The sequence below is a fragment of the Berghia stephanieae genome, chromosome 12 (assembly GCF_034508935.2).
Source record: "Berghia stephanieae isolate SIO BIC M18660-M18661 chromosome 12, UCSD_Bste_1.3, whole genome shotgun sequence".
In the NCBI taxonomy this organism is placed as follows: Eukaryota; Metazoa; Mollusca; class Gastropoda; order Nudibranchia; family Aeolidiidae; genus Berghia; species Berghia stephanieae.
In genome coordinates this window covers 27,484,512-27,508,607 of record NC_088371.1, presented here as the reverse complement: position 1 = coordinate 27,508,607, position 24,096 = coordinate 27,484,512, and the positions used below count along the sequence as shown (strand labels likewise).

General features: G+C 38.2%; 1 protein-coding gene across 1 annotated transcript in view; it reads right to left on the bottom strand.

The window, feature by feature from the left end:
* The window catches only part of LOC144957987 (uncharacterized), a 115,188-nt gene that overhangs the window by 30,479 nt on the left and 60,613 nt on the right, over positions 1 to 24,096 (bottom strand). The window lies entirely within an intron of this gene.

Sequence of the window (24,096 nt, the reverse complement as noted above, 5' to 3'; positions counted from 1 at the left end):
ATTTATTTTATACACCTGTTTTCAGGATCAATTTCAGCCCGCAGCCTTTCGCGAGTCAATGACAACAAAATCAACATCCATTTGAAGATTGGTTTTCCAAAACTCTCTAAATCCGTTTTTTCCCCATTTTGGGACATCGAAGATTATTTCCCCTAACATTTCTCATTCAGTCTATTATCTTATCATATTTAAACTTCAAATTCATACAAATCTATGGAAGTTCGTGTGCCAATTGATGCTTAAAATAAAATTTTCATTTCAATTTATCTCATGGATGGAAATTCTCAAAAAGTAGAAATATCGACTTAACGAGTTTTGGAAAACCAGCCTTCATTTGTTTACATGACGGGCACTTTTAATTAATGGTTCGAGCATTATCAAGCATTAACAGATCAAAACATTCATTGCGATTTAGCCCGTTCCTTATCCTACTATTTATTTCCAACAAACTTTAATTCCGCGGTTCTGTTTAACACATTCCAGCAGACAAAAAAAAATAAAAATAATAAAATAAAGGTCACCAATTAATGGTTCTTCTGTGACCTCTTGCTGCAGTGCATGTCATGGATGCCATTTTTAACTATTATCGTATAGTATGAGTCTTCAGTTCTTCAATTACCATACGGTGCATACACTTTTGAAAATGACGTCAGTTATCGTATCTTTTATTAAAGCTGTTCGGATAAACATTTAAGCTGTTTTATTTTGGGCTCGAACATTTAAAATAAAGTATATAAAGATACTATGCAGATGACGTCACTCAGGCCTTTGTTATTGTTTTTGCCATCCGCGTTTGTTAGTTGTTCTCACTAAACTGTATTAACCAGACTATAAAAGTTCATGGTTACACAGAGTTTGTGTGTTGGTCCGTTATACTTCCGGATGGCAATGTTGTGAACTCCTTGGCCAAGCGCATTCTATCTATATATGTTGGCCCTGAAATCAACCGCTGACCGTGAACTGAAGACACATTGCTACCTTAAGTGCTTGTCTATCACCTGGAGTAAACAGCTCACAAATCCTGAGCATCACTCACAATTTTAACACAAATGATTGAGAAATTGCATCGTGTCGTTATGTTTTGCGATACAATTCCGTTACCAGTGTGTCAAAACATTGTGAGAAATACTCACTAACTGGGCCTGACCTATTTGTGTGTTTGGCATATTCTGGTTGGATCAGATCTCTGATGACGTCATTAAATAAAATATGGTGCGCAAAACTCGTATGGAGACTACAGAGATTTGATCCACCGATCGTGAAAATCGGGACATCAGAGGTTTGATCCGCCGACCATCGGTGATCTATTATTGAATCCCGACATACAGAAGACTTTTTTGAGAAGGCGACTCACATAAAGACTTAACCCCGGTCTCACATTATTGACAGTAAATGCTATTTTTAGCATTCAAACCACCACCCCACCCGACATGTCACATTTAATTTGGAACTAAAACTCTATTCTTTTTTTTTTTTTTTAAATAGGATTGGGGATCCAAATAGTTCCGTACAATCCATGCTAAATTTTTGACAACGAGAACAACATTCCTGGCAAATCTGAAAATTATAAAACTGTTTTTTTTTCGATTGATATACGAGCAACTTGCAATTCTTTTTTTAATTAAAAGCAATTTGATCATAATATGTTGACTCAAATTAAATAATAATTTAGAAAATATGCTAAGGTATAATGAACGGTCCTCGATTTGACCTTGGAAATCATCATCTAACCACCATGTTGTCAGATTCATTTGCGCACATCTACAGACTTTATTACAGAGACTGATTTTGATCAAATAGTTCGTCTCGATCTATGTTAATTTGCACAAACAATACAGTAGTATAATAATTCAAATAAATGAGTGTCTATTCGTAATTACCTTTATATTTCCGCGTAAATATTATGGGCCGTCTACTAGTAAAATAAGACAACAATTTAAAACCCTCGTCACCATCACGTTTACAACAACACGTATACTACAAAAAATTCCCAGACGCGGATAGATTTGCTGTCGGCGGTAAAGTGATTTTTTGTTATTATTTTTTTTAGTTTCCTTTTTTAGTTTTCTAATTTTGGAGAGCTTCACCTTCGCGTCAAAGTCAATTGTGTGGAGTGATGGGAAATTTGCCTGCGGCTTGGAAAAGTAAAATATTTAACCAAACTGAAATTAAACGAAAGAGTTCAATACTAGGAAGTAAATACACACGACATAAACATTTCGGTTACAAAACCATTCGCCTTCTTACAGTTTAAGCGTGGCTCAGCGGTATGGCCTTTGCTTCGTACCCGAAAGGTACCGAGTTCGATGACCCGCTGCGCTGTGTGGCCTTGAGCACGTAACCTCGCCCTAGCTCAGTTGCGGCGCTGCACTGCGGCTGGCGCCTGGGTTATTTCGGTCTTCCCTCGGAATAGATCCTAAAGACAAATTTCCCTTATGGGATGGATAAAGGGAATTTCATTTTTTAAAATTATTTATTTTTAAAAAATTAATTACACATGACACACATCCACACCCAAACACACACACACACACACACACACAGACACACAGACACACACACACAAACAAATATACAAATTACAAAGTAAGCAATTTTTAATTCAGAAAAGTGAGTGGAGCAGGCACTTATGTTGGTAACAACAAGAGATGAAGTGAGTAGAAAAGTGCCAGAAGACAATAGAGAATAAAAATTTTTTTTCACTTTAGTGAATTAAAAATTCATCCCATACACCGGAGCATACTCGATGTCTCAATCGTTTCTATGTTATATGTTTGTGTTGAGAATATTGGCTATTAAGCTTAACTGCTGGTCAAAAATAACTTCGCGATGGTGGTGGGCGAACTAATCGGCGGTCTCAGAAGTGGGTGAGAGAGGGATCTAGAAATGACTTGGGTTTGATACGAATATTTTTGTGTTCGTGGATAGCTCACACGGTAGAGCCACGCTCTCACCTGCCAGGCGGAGTTGTCGTACCAATAAGGTCGCAGGTTCAAATCCCACCACCGCCGCGAAAAATTTTTATTCTCTATTGTCTTCTGGCACGTTTCTACTCACTTCATATCTTGAAAGTAAGCAATTGATGCATTGCGTTTAGTTGACAAAAACTCTTAACATCCACCAGCCTGATATAACATACTAACACACAAAACAATGTGCAACCTTAAACGGTCTTCAGGGGGTGGTGATAGCTCAGTTGATAGAGCACTGTCTTCAAACGCAAAGGGAACGAGATCGATCCCGGGTGCTGTGGGAATTTTTTCTGACAGTCCTGTCAACCCAACAGTGATTGGGTAGCTGGGTCTGTTAGATCTGGTGGAAAGTACTTTGCTATAGGCTAGCGTCCTATCCAAAGGATACCAAGCACTTGCTATTGTCCGTTTCACGCTATAGAAATCGGGATAAACTCCGGCTCCATGGGTCTCATGGCTCTGAAGGACTACTTTATGTGGTCATGTGGTATGACACTCGCTTTCGGATCGGAAGGTCCTGGGTTCCAGCTTCACTCGGCGCATAGTTGAGTACTTGGGAAGAGGCTCTTTACTCAGTCTCTCACCGTATTCAGGTGTAAAATGAGTACCTGGCCGTTAACAGCGTTGTCTTTGTTTGAAAATAATTATGATATCGCCTAACAGGCGTCATGTCATGTCTCGTTCTATATGTTACATGTTGCTGTTGGTCAGGGAGCCCTTGCAAAGCGCTTTGAGCACGAATAGTGGATATTGAAAACTTGAGGTGCCTAAATAAGCCAATAAGATGGAAAGAAAAATAACGTGAGTAAATGTGACTCATATATATAAGGGAACAACACAGAACAAACGACGTCTCGGCCCTTGGTATTCTTCAAGGGGATATTGCGCTATATAAAAGCTCAAATTAGTTAAATTTTAATTTAACAACAGTCATAAGGAACAGAAGGTTCTATTAGATTAATGGAGACAGACCGCGTATTTCAAAATGTGTGAAAACTCATTCAGTGAAAGGCCAATAGCAACCTTACCCGTCCGGCTCATCCAAGACCTCAACAACAACAACAACAACAACAACAACAACAACAACAACAACAGCAACAACAACAACAACAGCAACAACAACAACAAAAACAACATTTATATAAAATTGAGCTTTTATATAGAGCAATATCCATTAAACGTGCTCAAACCACTTTACAAGGGGTCCCTGACCAACAGCAATACGTAACATGTATTTCAAAAAAATTGTGGAAACTCATTCAGGGAAAGGCCGATAACAACTATAGCCATCTGGCTCAACAAAGATCTTTAAAAAAAACCAAAATAAACCAAAAAAAAAAGTTTAGCTTTTATATAGGGCAATATCCACTAAACATGTTCAAAGCGCTTTACATGGCGTCCCTGACTAACAGCAACACTTAACATGTAGGATGAGACACGACGCCTGTTAGCGATATTACAATTTTTATTACGATAGACAACGCTGTTAACGGCCAGGTACTCATTTTACACCTGAGTACGGTGAGAGAATGTGAGTAAAGAGCCTTTTTCCAATGACTTAACTTGCGCCAAGCGAGGCTCGAACTCAGGACCTTCCGATCCGAAAGCGCGCGTCAAGACCACATAGCTTCCCTTAGATTATTGTTCTGCTTTGTTATCTTCTTGCTTGCTATTTACATTATAAAGAGGTCTGATCCACTCAAAACTAAATAAAACATGGGGCACAAAGTTCGTATGTAGACTTCAGAGGTTTGATCCGCCGATCGTGGAAATCGGGACTTCAGAGGTTTGATCCGCCGATCGTGAAAATCGGGACTTCAGAGGTTTGATCCGCCGATCGTGAAAATCGGGACTTCAGAGGTTTGATCCGCCGATCGTGAAAATCGGGACTTCAGAGGTTTGGTGAGCCGACCACCGATCTGTGACTCACCGCTCCAAAACAGTATTACATCGGGGTGGTTTTGCCAATAAAAATTGAATTTATTGTAAGAAGACAAAAAATCTGCAATTTAGTTCATGTGTGTAGATGTTTTATGGAGGACAAGATACCGTACTTTAACTCCCTCCTTAACCAGCCATTTCCAGAATTTGGCCTGCACCACCAGGCCAACCCAACGCAAAAATAGATTTTTCTTACTCAAACAGACAAGCAAAAGTACATTCTATACATAATAGTTCTTCAGCAAAATGAGATCTACAACACAGTGTCAAGTTTTTATAGGTAAAACAAAAAAAATTCTTTAAATTTTGTGATATAAATAAGAAACTAGAATGAAAATAAATGTTGATTTCATCGTAATGAATGTGACGATTTTCCTATCGTTGGTAAGGAGAGGGTTACGTGGCCAAAAAAAAAAAAACCCTAAAAATTTATATCTCGAATTGTTTTTACAATAAACCAACTTTTGACACACGGTTCATCCCGAGGTAACACCGTTTTGAATCCACGAGTCACACATGAAGACATCATTTTCTGGCCAAAAATGTAAAAAAAAAAACACGTAAAAAAGCGTTTTATCAGTTTTTCTGGCATCAACTCGTGTCCGTCTAGCATTTCTTACTCTAGTGAATCTCAAGTTGGATTAGAAGGACGCCGTTTGATTGGTTGACTGGAACGGATTCCTACTTGTTACCAGCTCTAGACCACTTTATGTTGGTAACCCCCCCCCCCCCCACCTTTTCTTTTCCTTTTCTCTCTCCTTTACTTTACTAATTATTTTCGTTACGAGCTCTCATTTAGACTCCTTATCGTTCGTACTCTGGAAAAATGTCATAAAAGAACAAACAAACAATAAAATAAAATAAAGTAAAATTTTGGGAAGCCCCAGCCAGCAAGACTGATTTTTGGAAGTTTTTTTTTTTTTTCTTTCTCGTATTTTTCTCTCTTGTTTTGTCTGGCACTGTTTCATACACATATTCTCAGATTTGAATTTACAGTTAAATTGGCCTTTAAAGATAATGCAATTTCTGCTGCTTGAACCTCGAAGGAAATAAATCAAATAACAAATTGATTCTCAGCTTCGATACTATAATTAAACATTATAAAAAAGTAGTCATTTAGAGCCTTTAGGCCCATGGAGCCTGAGTTTATCCCAGTTTCTATAACGTAAAACGGACGATAGCAATGGCTTGCTACCCTTTTTATAGGACGCTTGTCTATCGCAAAGTACTTTCCACCAGGTATAAGACCCAGCTACCCATTAACTGCAGGGTAGACAGGGGGGGGGGGGTCTGTAAAATATCTCGACTGCATCCGAGATCGATCTTGGTCCCTTTGCGTGTGAAGTGAATGCTCTACCAACTGAGCTATCGGGACCCCCTAATTGTACATATACTTCGCGAAGTCCCAGGTTTGAGAGGTTTTGCCAAGTTGAGGGTCATTTAAATCGATCGATCTTTGATTACCGGTCAGACGTGCTACCATTACACCAAAGAAGCTCCCCATAATTAGGACAATTGTAATGCCTATATTCTTCACAAGGGCACCATTATAATGAGGGTATTTGGTGATTTGTAGAGGGCGCTCAAACTGATTTTTTCCCCGACGAGATAGTAGGTCCTCTCTAATAGAGATGTAATGAGGTGTGGACACTGAGTCTCCGCAAGGAATTGTCTAATGAGGATTGAGGGGGAAAATGAATAAAACCAAATAAACAAATAAATTAATAAATACACGAAACGTTTCAGACACAAAACCCTTCTTCATCTAAGTACAACAATAACAACAACAAAAATAATCAAATTTTGTTTTGATCCAGCAGCAGAGGATAACAAATTGTCTTGTCAGAAAGGTAGCAGGCAATTTTTTAGTGATCTTTTAGCAAATCGGATAAACTCAAGATTCATGGGGATGTAGTTCTGAAATACGATCTAAAACTGTTTTGTTTTGGGGGTTTTTTTCTCTCTCATTTTTCTTTTTTTTTTTTGGTACTAAAATTCTATTCCTGACTGAAATGATGCGTGGACCCTAAGTCTCCGCTATGAGTTGTCTAATGATTATTGAGAAGAAAAAAAAGAATATTAATAATATCGTTATGAGACGTTGTATAGCAATGACTATGAAAAATGTTTTTTTCTCTTTTTGAAGAAAATTTTTGTCTAAAATCCAAGCCCTGTCTCCACTGAGTAAAAATGTTTTTGAATTTTGAAAATCCATTCATAAATAAATAAGTTATACAGTTTTAAAGGTGTCATTTATTTGGATGACCCGCAAAGAGGAAAAAAACGCGAAAATATGGGACGCTTTTTCGGCATTTTTTTTTCGACCTTTCGTTGTATCTTGCGTAATAAGTGGATTAAAAGATTGAAACTTGAAGAGCAAATTAGGATGGTGTTTTGTAAAATACGGGAAAAGTACTCGTCATATTCATATGAAATTTTACAACCAAAAAGAAGAAATGTTCATGTATTACCTTGTCAGCGACAAAACCTCCACGCCCAGTAGTTTTAGAAATATTTTACTCCAAAGAGTAAAAATCTATTTTTAACGGTCTTCTGGTAATCGCACGAGTTTTGTCGCTTGACATAATCTAAAATGACCTGTTTTCTGACTGTGTGCCAACTTTCAGTCATATTCAGCGTCGTAATTAATTTTTTAAAATAGCATATACGAAACGGCTTCGTCCCATATTTTGACGCGAATTCGGGCACTTCGTGAGCGAAAAAGAGGCCCAAAGATTTGTGCGGGATAGTCATTGCTACGTTGTAGTGGACCATGTATAGAATTGAGAGAAAAAAAAACAAACAACAAAAAACAAAACAGTTGTAGATAGTATTTCATCCCATGGATCTTGAGTTCATCCGAATTGTTAAAAGATCACCAACTATTGCCTGCTACCTTTATGACAAGCCATTTTTAAATATAATTTTATATAAATAGGGATGAATCGGACAAGAAAAATGAATTTAAAATTAACCAATTAACTGTCGCACTCTGGAAAAAAAGTATTTTTTTTTATTGGCCAGAAAATTCGTCCTTCAAATATCGATCGATTTAAATGACATCGTGAAGTCCCAGGTTTGAGCGTTTTTGCCAAGATGAGAGTCATTTAAATCGATAGATATTTGAAGGTCGAATTTTCTGGCCAAATTTTTTAATATGTTGGGATTTTTTCCAGAGTGCGACAGTATGGTGTAATGGTGACAACACGTCTGACCGGTGATCGGGAAATAAGAGGTTCGATCCCCAGTCAAGGCAGGAACGATTTTTGTTTTGTTTTGTTTGTTTTTTTTGTTTTTGTTTTTGTTTGTTTGTTTTTTGTTTTTTTTTTGTTTTTTTTTCTTCCTCCCCCACCCCCTTCTTCCTTGTTTTGTCTGGCAATGTTTCACACACACACACACACACACACACACACACACAATTTCAGATCTTTATCTACGGCTATAGATTCATTTCCAGGACCAAGTCCATCCCCTTGGTGGGGTTCCTACATCCCATAGTGGGCAGGGAGGTACTTACTGTGTCTTCTATCCCCCTATATCTGTTTTCCAACATGCTTTCTGTCTTTGTCTTGGAATGAGATTACTTGGTTTTGTCCTGGCCCTGGCCGGAGTCCTGACTGGGAGGGAAACAGTCAAATGCATAGTTATTGCTTTGGGAGATGATATTATTTTCCTTGTAAATCATCTCTCTGTTATGTATTATTATATTTGTTATTTTGAATGTATAATGTAAGCATTTGAGTGTATTCCTATTTGTTGGATTTTGTGCTTGTGTCCGGATGAGACTTATAGGTGATCTCAAACTAATTACATTGGTGGTATGCTCTTGGAATATCTACATCTGATCCCTATTTGTTCCCAGTTCCCCTTTGTCTTACTTTCTCTTGGGTGCTTTAATTGTAATTCTAGAACTTTTTACTATCCCATTTTCTTCCTTTTTACTGGCGCTGATATGACCTAAATGTGTTGCAAGCGCCGTAAATCTCTTAGAAAACAAAAACAAACAAGTCCATCCTGACATCATACCGTGTTGAGACGATAGGTCACATTTTAAAACCGTCAATTCCATTTTTAGTATCTAAACACCACGGCAAATTATTACCGTTTTATGGCGATGCGTCAAATAAAAAAATAGCAATCTCGTCAATTTTTAAATTATTTTTTTTTAAACGCTACTTCAAATATATTATGTCTGTATGGGTTCCTGACCTCCCATAGTGGACAGGGAAGTAAAAAAAAATATTGAGCTTTTATATAGCGCAATATCCACTAAACGTGCTCAAGGCACTTTACAGGGGCTCCGTGGCCAACAGCAACATTTAACATGTAGGACGGGACATGACGTCTGTTAGACGATATTCCATTTTTTTAGATCAGAGACAACGCTGTTAACGGCCAGGTCCTCATTTTACCCATGAGTACGCTATACGGTGAGAAAATGTGACTGAAGGGCCTTTTCCAAGTACATACGGTGTCTTCTACCCCCCTATATCTGTTTTCCGACTTGCTTTCTCTCTTTGTCTTGGAAAGAGATTACATAGTTTTGTCCTGACCCTGGTCGGAGTCCTTGGTTGGTAAGGAAACAGTCGAATGCATAGTTATAGTTTTGGGAGATGCTATTTTTTTCCCCTTGTAAATCATCTCTCTGTTATGCAGTGGTTTATATCTAAACATATCATTTGTAAATATTTGAGTGTATTCCTCTTAGTGGAATCTTGTGCTGGTGTCTGGGTGAGACTTTAAGGTAATTTCAAACTAAGTACACTGATAGTGTGCTCTTGGAATCTACATCTATTTCCTATTTGTACCATTGCCCTTTGTCCTACTTTTTCCTCAAGTCCTTTAAACTGTACATCTAGAATATGTTTACTATCCCATTTCCCCCTTTTTACTGGCGCTGATATGACCTAAATGTCGTAATGCAAGCGCCGTAAAACGCTCAAGAACAAACAAACAAATAAATAAATAAATCATATCTGGGACAGCGTGGCTCAGCGGTACGGTCTTTGCTTCGTACCCGGAAGGTAGCGAGTTCAATCACCCGCCACTGCGCTTTTTGGCCTTGAGCAAGTCGCCTCGCCCTAGCTCAATTTGCGGAGCTACACTGCGAATGATGCCTGGGTTATTCCATTCTTCCCTTGGAAGAGAAACTAAAAAAAAAATCTCTTATGGGATGAATAAAGGGAATTTTATTTTATTTTATATTTTATTTTAAAAACGACCAAGGCAAATTATGACCGTTTAATGGCGATGCGTCGTATTCAAAAAATAGCAATCTAGTCAATTTCTTATATTTTTTAAAACGCTGCTTCAATATTATATTTCCTCATCGCAGTGAAATTGTTGACGAAAAAGGTCTCACGGATTAACCTGTTGGGTGGAGGATGGGTGATGCGGGGAGGCGGATTCTGGGATCAGGGGAGAGGAGGGTGGGGCGGGGGGGGGGGGGGGGGATGTTATCAAGGGAGACAACCGAGGGTCATAAAACAAGATTCGATAACCAGGAAATAGATTAAGTCGCTAGGGGTTTTAAAGTTATGGCCCTTTTACATAATGAAGATGTCAGGTACCTTAATTTTTTAAAATAAAAAATCCCCCAAAAAACAACTACAACAAAAAACAGAAAAAGAAAAAAAAACAATAAGAAACAAAAACAAAAAAAATAATAAATAAAAAAAAACCCCAAAGAAATAGCTGAACATTTTTATATTGAAAAAAAAAAAATATCATGAAACCGTATAATATAACAATCCAAAACTGAAAATAAAGATCCCCCCCCCCCCCTCCAAAAGAAAAAGACAAACAAACAAATAAAGAAAAAGAAAAAAAGAACACAAAGAAAATGAAAGGACCATTACTATAACCTGTATTATTATCTCCTCCTCCTCCTCACCCTCCACCTCCCCCTACTCCTCATCCTGCCCCACAACTTCCAAATTATAACCTCGCCCACTCATTTTTATCACTTCAATAGTTTTCCTCTCCCGTTATAAACTTGTTTGCTTTTTGATTTGTTTTTCATTTTTAAAAAGTATGAGAATAAACTTCCAAAGCTTCATCCCAGTCTGTGCTCCGCACCATTTCCCACTCATCCCACTGGTTTTACTACATCTTGCCGTCCTGTCATTTGTAGTTTGATTAAAGGCAGACATATTAAACAAGATACGGCAACTTTATGACACTATGAACAAGTCAATCAAACCTCATACCCACCCTCCCCCCACCCAAACTAATCTCTCTCTCTCTCTCTCTCTCTCTCTCTCTCTCTCTTACTCTCTCTCCCTCTTTCTCTCTCTCTCTTTCTCTCTCCCTCTTTCTCTCTCCCTCTTTCTCTCTCCCTCTTTCTCTCTCCCTCTTTCTCTCTCTCTCTCTCTCTCTCTCTCTCTCTCTCTCTCTCTCTCTCTCTCTCTCGTGTGCCGTTATCTTTCTCGTTTGTTATTCGCCCCCCCCCCATTCTCTCTCTCTTTCTCTCACTCTCTCTCTCTCTCTCTCTCTTTATCTCTCTCTCTTTATATATATAAAGTTGAAACCATAAAACATCAAATTACATAATTTCACCAATCTATAAAATATCCATAATGAAAAAGACACAATCGCACCCAAAATTTCGTCCAACACTGTCCGTCCATCAATGAATGAATGAATGAATGAATGAATGAATGAATGAATGAACACCTCAATACTGCCGTACTCTGGAAAAACCCATATTAAAAAATTGGCCAGAAAACTCGTCCTGCAAAGTCCCAGGTTTGAGAGTTTTTGTCAAGATGAGGGTCATTTAAATCGATCGATATTTGAAGGACGAGTTTTCTGGCCAAATTTTTTAATATGGGTTTTTTTCAGAGTACGGTAGAGTAGGTCTCTGTGATTAATTCTACACTCTGATTGGTTATTCATGAAGGGCGTATCAGCCAATCGCGCTACAAGGACGAGAAGAAATCCACGGGGCTTAACTCTAATCTGGATTATCATATTTTATGAATTGAGTCCCTTGAAAGAGCAGGTTTTTGACACAGATGAGCTGCATTTCCCCGATACAAAATGTATGATGCTATTATGTGGACAAATTGGTGGGATATGTGGATCACTTTGTGGTGCTATGTCGACACTCGTTTTGGGATCGGAAGGTCCTGGGTTCGAGCCTCGCTCGGCGCATACTTGGAAAAGGCTCTTTACTCATATTCTCTCATCGCACTCATGTGTAAAATGAGTACCTGGCCGTCAACAGCGTTGTCTCTGTCGAGAAAATTGTAATATCGCCCAACAGGCGTCATGTCTCGTTCTACATGTTACGTGTTGCTGTTGGTCAAGGACCCTTTGTAAGGCGCTTTGAGCACGTTTAGTGGACATTGCCCTATATAAAAAAGCTCAAAGCTCAAGTTAGATAAACAACAATGTTATTTGGTCACCTTTTCGGTATGATGTGTTCAAAATCGCCCCCAAAATGGCTGCCATTTCCTGCCTTACGGCCATTTCAACTAAGCCGATCATTTGCATCAGTTGGTTTGTTTGTGGTCTTTACCTATTGGAACAGGAAACGGTTTGTATTTTTTTCTATCTCGTCTTTTTTTATTTCAAATATCCTTAAGTTTGATTTTGTTCTGTTGAGCACGTTTAGTGAAGCAGGAAGTGGCAGCCATTTTGAGGCCAATTTTGAACGCATCTTACCGATAAGGTGACAAAATAGCATTGGTATTTATCTAACTTGAGCTTTGAGCTTTTTTATATAGCTCAAGATTTCAGGCTGAACTAGATTTGGATAACTGAATGTAACCAGTTAACAGCCGAAAACCTCGTAGTTAAAAAGATGGCCAAAAAGACATGTCCTTCAAAAATTGATCCCTCATTTTGGCAAATAAAAATCTCAAACCTGGGACTTTGTGAAGTCATCTTAAAAACCTAGGATTGATCGTTTTTGCCATGATGAGGATCATTTCAATCGATCAATATTTGAAGGACGAGTTTTCGGGCCAAATCTGCAGATTCAAATGTTTCAAGAGTACGATAGTTAACTAGTTAGTTATTAGTTACAAAATTGGAAACAAACCCAAATGTGATCTAGTTCGTATACTGATCATGTTCAATAACGCTTGACTTCATTTCGTGATTAGGAAATCTACCTACAGGGCAATCAATTTATATGAAAAAAAGATACCCCGTTATTACCCCTGCGATAGACTAGCGTCCTATCCAAAGGATAGCAAGCAATTCCTATTGTCCATTTCACGCTACAGAAACCGAGATAAACCACCGGTCCATGGGCTCTGAAGGACTAAGATAGTTACTACCCCATACTCTTGTTAGTTGTTTTTTTCAAAGGGAGTTAATCTATTTGCACACCTTATCGGGTCTGATAATAGGACGCAAATTTCTGGGCTCGATTTAAATATTATGGCAATGGTTGGGGCATGTCTGTCGCAGACCTGAGGAAACATTGATAAGGAAGGCTCTGTGATGGACACCCCAAGGAAAGAGGAGCAAGGCCGCCCCAAGGAGGCTTGGAGACGTACCGTAGAGAGGGACCTCTAGCAAAGAAGTCTGTCCCTCGAGATGGCCCTAAGAATAGCTGCTGACAGGACCAGGTAGAGATCCCTTGCATCGCCTCAAGTGCCAGCAGGCCCGGAGAGGATTGAGTGAGTGAGTGAGTGAGTGAGTGATTTAAATATTGTTGTAATGTAGTAGTAAGCTTCGCAGTCCGAATGACGCTTGCTGAGAATTGTGTGAGTCAGTCATGGTCGATAAGTATAGCTGCTCTCTCTATCCACGTTGTTTATTGTTTCCATTGGTCACGGTCCTGGGTTCAGGCGTTCAAGGCTGTATTTCCGACAGCAGGGATAGAACCCGGGTTATTCGGAATAAAACATCAAAATGTGGCTAGAAAATCTAAATTCACTAATCTCAGTCATGTCGGTGGCTATCCCAAGGTAACTTCCAAATTCCGGTCAATTGAAAACCAAATGCGATAGCGAGGCTTGAACCGAGGTTGTTTTCTTTATGTTAGTGCAAAGCCCCCCCCCCCCCCCCCCCCACCCAAACTAAAAAAAAAAAACAAATCAAACAATAAACCGCAGCAGATTACAGTCATGCTAATGTCCATCCCAAGGTTACAAGAAAACTTGTAAAAATCCGTTTAATTATTAAGGAAATGGGAAATGTGAGATAATGTTTGTGTCCGAGCCAGCAGGCAAGAGTGTCGATGGCCCCGCCCATTCATTCGACATAATGTCTGTTATTTAAACAACTCCATGCATAACAAGATTGACCCATTGGACACTGTGTTCGACTTTGTCCTGACGTCCACTCACAGAGGGATACGATATAATCATGTATGTCTTCAACAACTCTCTGTACACAAAAGAGTTAACATTTTACCGCTTGCTCCGTTTCACTGTGTCTCGTTCTTCTCATAAAAGCCAAGCAATGTTAAGCGTGGTCAGTGGCGGATTGGTGACATTGATCCTAGTAAATTCTGATCCCGACATTGTGTCATTGGATATGAAAAAAAATGAAAATGTGAAATTGAATGGAAGCTTCAATTTAGTAAATGAAGACTGATAATGTGGACGTTTCGGGTATCCCCTTTATCAACGAAACACTACAGACGAATGGGATATGTGATAATGGCGTTATTAAGGCGAATAAACAAAACAGTTACACTGTCATTGGCTACGGCACTTTAGACACACTACCCCTCTCGACTCAGGTATGAATCCTGCTTGGCTATGGGCAGTGACGGATGTTATATACGTTTGTACAATAAGGACGCCTAACAGGTGACTGATACTGTATAAAATGGAAATATGGTTCATATGGTCTGATGCGGGGAATAAATGAACGATCGTGAAGCTCAATTTCATACGGATTATCCGAATATATATGCGCTTTTCTTTTAATATTTGTGTTGTATTTTTTTTTGGTTATTACTCGTACTATTTTTTGCCACCATTATAAGTAGTAGTTGTGTGGCTATGTGGTCTTGTGGTATGACAATCACTTTCGTATCGGAAGCTCCTTGGTTCGAGCCTCGCTCGGTGTATAGTTGAGTCCTTGGAAAAGGTTCTTTACTCACATTCTCTCATCGTGCTCAGGTGTAAAATGAGTACCTGGCCGTTAACAGCGTTGCTTCTGTCGGGGGAAAAATGGGATATTGCCTAACAGGCGTTATGTCTCGTTCTACATGTTACGTACTGCTATTGGTCCGGGACTTTTTGTAAAGCGCGTTGAGCACGTTTAGTGGATATTGCGTGATATGAAATCTCAGGTTTTTGTTTTTGTTTAGTACCATCTTGTTTTGTTGGTTTTATTTACCATTTATTCTCTTTTATTTCTCCTTTATGTTGCTATTGGTCAGGGATCCTTTGTAAAGCGATTTGAGCACGTTTACGTTTAATGGATATTGCGCAATATAAAAACTCAAGTTTTTGGGGTTTTTTACCATCTTGTTTTGTTGGTTTCATTTACCATTTATTGTTCTCATTTCTTTTTCTCTTTCATGTTGCCATCAAATTTAGTAATTTTTTGTCAAAAACCTAAATAAACATGAAATTGAATCTGAAAATTGCCCTGGTATATATGAATAAGTGTTCATATTGATTCATATTTCAAGACGGATAGTTAGAGAATCTAAAATTTCACTCTCGCCATGAAAGGGTTAACAAAACAAGAATATTCCATGGAGGAATGGAGTTGACAGGGGAGGAAATGATGAGGTGAAGAGGTGAGGGTTGAAATCCCTCTAATTATCGTGGAGGAAATGACATCCCACTCCTTTCCACGTAAACCATTGTATTTATTATTGGGGTGGTTGGGTACAGGCAAGTGGAGGGAACCTGGCAACGTTCTTTTTGTTTTAGGGGAAGTCCCGTTTTGCCGGAGGAGGAAGTTCCGATAGTTCAGTTATTAGAGCACTCGCTTTCACACTCACATGGACTGGTGCAGATATTATTTTTCTGATCCTCATGTCCATCCACCATTGAATGGGTAGCTGGGTCTATTAGATCTGGCGGATAGTCAGACTACTGTCTTATCCAAAGGATGGCAAGGAATTGTTACTGTCTGTTTAAAAGTGACAAAAACTGGGATAAACTCCGGCTTCAATGACTTTATGACTCTGAAGGGAAATAACTGAATATTCAAATGTGACAGCCTAGATGGCTTCGTATCAAAGTGTGTTGTGACTCATTGTAGAGGTGCTAGTTTAAGTGCAAGTTCAAGACCATAAGATGCAAAAGGCACACTGTGCCCATCACCGCCAATCTTATAGGGAATGAGATTAGCGGAAGAGTAGCGTCCCTTGATTGGACGTCACTCATAGTCTGTGACGTCACCGGCGGAAGTTATTAGAGAGAGAACGTCATGTTGGTTGTGCGCGGAAGCGAGGACGAGAGACGCATGCGCACAACCAACATGACGTTCTCTCTCTAATAACTTTTCAGCCGGTGACGTCACAGACTATGGGTGACGTCCAATCAAGGGACGCTACTCTTCCGCTAATCTCATTCCCTATACACATCAATGTTATCTATCACACCACACTAATCCTGTCACTCAAGTCATTCAATCCTCCCTGTGATTTTATATAATATGTGGAAAACGCGTTGAAACGATGCTGGGTCTGTGATATCTATTATGTCATGTGGTAGTTTGTTCCATGCACGTATTGTTCGAGGGGAAAAGCTGTATTTGTATGTGTTTATTCTTGCACTTGCTGGTGGAATTTGTCGATCTGATGAAGCCTGGTCGAGTATCAGCTTTTTGAATTGTTAATGTAGATTGGAATGTTGTTGGCTGAGTGTTTGCTTTTGACTGTTTTGTGAAATAGATGTATGCGTGCGTTATTTCTACGAGACTGGAGTCTTGGCCATCTTAGTGTGTCTAGAGCTGCTGTCACAACTTGTGGCAATCTGAGGCAGATCTTGCAGCTGGTAATACTCTCAAACCACACAGAATTTTGCCCATTACAACCATGTTAACTCCCCCCCCCCCCCCCCCCGGCCATTTTCCTGATTGTCCCCAACCTACACAAAAATATATTTATTTCACTCAAACACAACATCTGTTAGTTCTTGCTATACATAATGTTGTTGCTAAACGAGCTCTTCAACACCGTGTTGATATACTTTAACTATAGCAAACATTTTTGTTCAAATATTATGATGTACAAAAGAAATTTGAATGTAAAAAAATGTTGGCTGCATCGTGACGAATGTGACGATTTTCCGATTTTGGGGGGTAAGGAGGGGGTTGAATAGGATGGTTGAATAGGAAGGGAACGAATTTAGATGTCACTCCTGGGGGAGGGACCAGGATCGTAACCAAGGAATGGAGGTAATGGAAAGCAAATATTAAGGCCTTATTATACGCCTCCTGGCACTGAGAGATTTTCAACAACAAGAAAGTCTTTAAGAGCCATTAATCCCATGGAGCCAGAGTTAATCCCGGTTTCAAAAGCGTGAAACAGACAATAACAATTGCTTGCTACAATTTGGACAGGATGCTAATTTATCGGTTCCGCAGATCTACCACACTCAGCTACCTCAGGATCGATCTCGGTCCATTTACGTGTGAAACAAGTACTCTACCAACGGAGCTGTCGGGCCGGGCCCATCGCTGAGAGATTTAATATTAAGATGAATCATTTATTCATTTATCATTTATTTATCTATTCATTTATTCATGTGTCTATTTACATCGAAAAAAATTCCCTTTTAATTATCGCCAGAAAATATATGCTTCATTTATTGACGGATTATATTATATTAAATTTAAAAAATTAAGGAGCAGCCACCAGTGTAAGATAAAGATCTGAACAAGTGTGTATGAAAGGTGCCAGACAAAGAAAGAAAGAAAATACAAGAAAAATAACATCCCAATAAATCAGTCGACCTCGACTGGGGATTGAACCTTCCGATTACCGTCAGATCGGTAATCAGAAGGTCTGAGGTTCGATCCTCAGTCGAGGTCGACTGATTTTTTTGGCTGTTTTTTTTTTTTTTTTCTTGTATTTTTCTTTCTTGCTTTGTCTAGCACCTTTCATACACACTTGTTCAGATCTTTATTTATGGATGGATCAGATGCGACTCTAACGTGCCAAATCGCATCATTCATGGGACTCCAGAAAGGTGTCAGGTGTGAAGACCTTTCATCAAGTTCGGAAGACATCGTAATTTATTGATACTGTTCGTTTAAGTAAAACATGTTCAACATCTGTCCGCCAGAGTTAACATACTAGCACACAAAACTATGTGTAACCTTAAACGTTTATAACAAACATTCGTTACTGCGAGAGTGAGTTTTTCTGACCATCCTACTTGAAACATGAATAATGAATTATATGAACATTTATATTGCTCACTTGTCACGGATATGTGGATTTTCGCGCATTGTTTCATACGTCTCTGTTTTTGGGTCTTATGTGTCTGCTGTCATCAAATGAATAATGTTAATGTTATTAAAATGCGATTCACAATGTTTCATTTCTTCCTCCAGCAAGCCATATGAAACTGTATTTCCATTTCCTACAGTACTAGTCGCCTGTTAGGCGTCCTTTTTGAACAAACGCTCTTTACTATATCTGTTAACTTTATTCCTTCTATTCAAATATGAAGTACCGTCAAATTTGGGTAACTTTGCCTCTGTGATTTTGGAGCATTTTGAATAATCTCAGCATTGTTGCAGTTATTGTGCCCATTAAAAGACTCTCTCTCTCTCTCTCTCTCTCTCTCTCTCTCTCTCTCTCTCTCTTTCTCTCTCTCTCTCTCTCTCGCAGTGGACACACAAACATGTATTTGACATATCATTACTGCGCAGCCCACTTTCTACTCTATTTTTATCAGCGGAAATAATTGCCATAAAACTAAACAATCTCTTATTGGTCCAAAATTCAGGAGGGAGAATTTCCCCTTTAGGCAAAGTGACCTCAGTTGACAGTTCACGTTTTCTGTCCAAAAAAGACAAAATGCGTGTTATCAAAGTATGTCAGTACAGTCAAAATTAATTGATAATAAATTGGACAAAAGCCGTCGGCCATTGAGACATTGTATAGATAGTATGCACTTGGCTAAGAAGTTTGCAACATTGCCATCCGGAAGTATAACTGGCAAACACACAAAACTGTGTGTAACCATGAACGTTTATAGTCAGGTTACACAATTTAGTGAGAATTACTCATAAACGCGGATGGCAAAAAAAAAAACAATAACAAAGGCCTGAGTGACGACAATTTCGAACTATCTATAGGACAGAATAAAATAGTTTGAATTATAACGAACAAAACATAAGGAGAGAGACTTCTCTAAAAGGGCGGTTTGGGTCTTTTCTTTAAAAATTAATTACCAATATTGGGTGGTTTTAATCATTCTGTGCCGTCATTATAGGATAAAAACGATAACATTTTTGTGTTTAAAATGAACATAATCTGTGTTGACAGCAGTTTTGCGTCCTGATTTGGGGATCTGTCATAAACAAATATAACAATCTTGTGGCAAACTTTCCACAAAAAACTAATGAAAGAATAACCTCCATATTCTTCCCTCTTATCAACATTGTAGCTTTTTATGTCACGATATAGAGAGATTTTACAGCTTTAGCTTATGGAATTTTTTTTAAAACGTTACAAAGTTGCGAATCAAAATGTTACAACAAAATTGATGTTAAATACACATACCTTATAAAACATCTCCCTATGGTGACCTTATACATTATCTCTGTGATAACTGTGGAAATTTTCAGATAATTTCATTGAATACATAGAAAAATGTTTGACACAAAATGACATATTGAAAAAATAGAAAAATAGCTTTCCGTATTCACACTTTTCTTACTACCTGTAAAATTTTCGCCTGTGTTTTTCGTGCCTTTATAGTCCATTTTGAGAAGCTGGACTTCAATATTAATAATTTCTAAGATAATAAAATATTGTTTTCTATCAAAAATCTCAAAATTAATTTTTTGAAGGATTTTCCTAATAATTAGACCTAAGCCGCCCCTTAATCTAACCAATTTAGCCAACCACAAAAACAACAATGACGATAAAACATCATCATCATCATCATCATCATCATCACCATCATCATCATCTTTAGAACAAGAAAAACAACATCAACAACAGCAAACTATTATATCACTACTACAACAACAACAACAACAACAACAACAACAACAACAACAACTACTACTACTACTACCACTAATACTACTACTACTACTACAACTACTACTACTACTACTACTACTACTACTACTACTACTACCACTACTACCACTACTAATACTACTACTACTACTACTACTACTACTACTACTACTACTACTACTACTACTATTACGACGACGACGACGTAAATAACAATATCACCATCACCACCACCATCAGCAACAGCAACAACAACAGCAATAATAATAATGATAAAAACAACAAACGATTTTTTCTTTACAAGACAGTTCTAAGCTGGTTTCAACGAATTTGTTGGTCGATCACCCTATGACAAGGGAACCATTTTAAAATACTTTGTTGAATAGCAATCTGGCCCAAACCAGACACGATAATGGTTGTATTTGTGTTGGTTTACGTAAGAGACAAAGGAGAGACCTTTTGAGAATGATCCCGTACAAAATAATGGTTAAAGAAACAAACCAAAAAAAAAAACAAAAACAAAAAAAAAAACAAAAAACAACAACAACACAAAAACAACAAAAACAAACAAAACGCAAACAAAAATAAAACCCATGATTTTTAAAGCGTCCATGAGCCTCGTGGAACCAGAGTATAACCCGATTTCAAACAGTGATATGTAAAGTATTTGTAGACTAAGGTTTTGTACAGAGCGCTAATCTATCGCAAAATTGATTAAGTACACACTTTACATCAGGTCAAACAGACCCATTCACTTTATCATTGTTGAAGTCAGATAAAAAAATCTCGACTGTGCCTTGGACCGGAAGTGAACTCTTTGCCTCTGAAGTGAGTGCTCTATCAAGTGAGCTTTCAGGACCTCCAGATATCCGGCACTAAACGCTTTGATTTCTATCCTGACTATGCATCGTCTCTGTTTCAAATCAAGGGATCTCAAAATTTAAACGTGCATCTGATTAGGAACATAAAGGCCATCACGCAGTAATCCTGATCGCCGATTCAAAAATCCTATTCTCCATAGAAGTGACAGCTTGACATTTTCCTTTAAAAAATCCTAAATCACGTCACCCTGACGTCGAGATTCATCAAAGGAAAATGAAAAGTGAGTTGTCGTTAGTAGTGGTCAGGGACAATCGGATTCAATAGTCTGATGTCACGTCCGCCCAGCAACGAGCAGCTTAGTTCTAAACAAAGAAAATAGGTACTTTTTATTCTTCATGCCGGCTAGAACTTTTTCACATGTCATGTGATCACAATGTATACAAATCAAAACATGATCAGACTTATAATGTTTTTCTCCTCTGGATACACTTTTATGCTCGTCGGAGAAGTATTTCATAAAGGCGTCCGCCATTGTTCAGATAGTTTAGAACCAGTGACTAAGTTACTATGCGTCATTACGAGGGAAGTGACGTCAGGACTGTTGAAGCCTATTCCTATTATTGATATAAACCAACCTTTTACTGTCGTTTGGTAGTCGTTGCCTTGTATTGTGTCGTAATTTTTTTTGACGTTGTCTGGCTTTACGTCTACGAAGGCTACGCTCAATCCGTAGCCTTTGTAAGTCCCAGCATTGCCATCGTTTACTCATATCCTGACACTAGAACCCACTAGGAGTTATAGTTTGACGTCATCTTTAGATTTGTTCAGTGAATTGTCGTTTATTAGTGCTTAAGGAAACAAGTGATTCCATTGGTTGAACTGATGAATACAGCTCACAATTTGCTTTCTTTTGCGGCAAAGACTTGTCTTTTGACGTCAGTTTTTGGTAAGTGTCAGGCTATCAGTTAACAATGGCTACGGTCATAGCCCTAACCAAGACTGAAATACAAAGACTGGACATTCTAAGTGTGGCAAAAATGTTTTAATAGCAGTCTATGCTTACATAGATCAGGCCATGTCAAGTCGGTAAACATCATCTCGCTCATATTTTTATTGTCAATGTAACTTCAATTAGGCACAGGTTTTCGAAACTTTTCACTTCAGTTGGGTGATAACGTCTCGTTAAATTATCTCTTACAGATTATAAACTTTGAATGTTGATAACAACAAGAGATGAAGTGAGTAGGAATGTGCCAGAAGACAATAGAGAATAACATTTTCTCGCGGCAGTGATGGGGGTTTGAACCCGCGACCTTGCTGGTACGACAACTCCGCCTGGCCGGTGAGAGCGTGACTCTACCGCATGAGCTATCCACGATCACTACTACTAAACGTTGAATGTTACGTACATACCATCAATACCCAATGCTATGTTTACCGACTTGACATTGTATACGCATGGAGCTTCTGAGTTTATTGTCTCGATTTGTCTCGGGCCCTATTTTCCTAAAAAATTAAGTCACTTTGCACTTTTTTTTATTATGTATTTACTATTATCTCTAGAAAAATGTGTGAATTGTTTTTTTTCAATTACCATCAATCTGGAAATGAAAAAAAATAAAAACACGTATCAAAAAAATTTGGTCAGAAATCTCGTCCTTCAAATATTGATCAATTAAAATTACCCACAATTTGTCTAAGAATTCTCAAACCTGGGACTTCATAGAAGTGTTCACGGAATTCCCAGGCTTGTGAGTTTCTTGGCCAGATGAGGTTCGTTCTAGTCGACCGATGTAATTTGAAGGAGGATTTTTCTGGCCAAATTTTGAAATACGTGTTTTATTTCAGAGGACGACAGTAAAGGCAATCGAGTACCAGTACAAAAAAAACAAACACAAAACAAAACAAAAAACAAAAACCGCTAACGAATGTTGATTATTATAAGATACCCGATCGGTAACAGTGTCAGATGACAATTGAGATATTAATAGATAAAGGATGTGGGCGTCACAAGTTGGGGAAAATGGAAAATGAGACAACTTAAATAGACCAAAAGCTACGAGAAATGTTTTATATTCATACATTAAAAAAAAATATACATACAGATATATCTCACTTGGAATGAAAGTCTTTGACATAAAATGTTTCTTTCAATATGATTCGTTTTGAAAAATCCACGTATTGTTATGGTGTCATTGGCCATGTGGAAAAAATGTATTTATTTATTTATTGTTTATTTATTTTTATTTTTTTGGCGAAAGTAACTTTGAGGAAAATCAAATATCTGAAAAAGCATTTCAAAAAGCCAAAATCTTTAAAGATGCTTTCTTAAAAAGTTATAATTTTTTTTAAAAAGCCTTTCCTGTGCTGAATCCAACCTAACAGTAAATAGAAATCAATAACTTGAAGAGTCGCAATGAAGTCAGAAAGGATTTCCTTATACTGACGGTTTGTATTTGTGTACATAACTAAACACATTTTACCACTCTCTATTCAGTTGTAAACGGGTACCCCAGCCAGGTAGAGAATGACGATTGATAAGGTTAGAATTATACTTAAAACTTGGTGTAACAAACCAAGCACCTGAATTATGCTCAACCAGCTCAAAGAAGTATTATGCCGGGATACATGGGGTGCGAAAAAGGGAATTTAGAATTGATATGATGAGTAATACAAACTTGGGAGGGGGAGGGGGTTGTTTGTTTGTTTGTTTTGGGGTATTTTGGCTTGTTTGTTTGTTTGTTTGTTTGTTTGTTTGTTTGCGCACCATGTTTTGTTTAATTGGGATGACATCAGAGGTCTGATCCGGCCAAAACCAAATAAAACATTACATGTTGCACAAAGTTCGTGTGTAGAGTTTAGAGTTTTGATCCGCCGATCGTGAAAATCGGGACTTCAGATGTTTTGATCCGCCTACCACCGATAATTACATACTTTGGAGTGACCCGTGAACTAAAAATAGAAGTAAAATCTGAATTTGGGTTGGTCGATATGTTGATGGCGTCTCGTTCTGTCTACGGATGGATTTTTCCCCTTTTATTTTACTTTATTTTTGAGGAAAATAGTGAGGTGGCGTCAGTTTGAAGTGTTCGTCGTAACGAGGCAGGTATAATGATGTGTATTTGGTGGGTCTCTGGTTTGTTTACTGTAGGATATGTGCCGCCTGAGCATTAGGCTATGGATCCACTGCGAGCGAGACGAAGCGAAGCGATTTACTTCTGTGGCTTC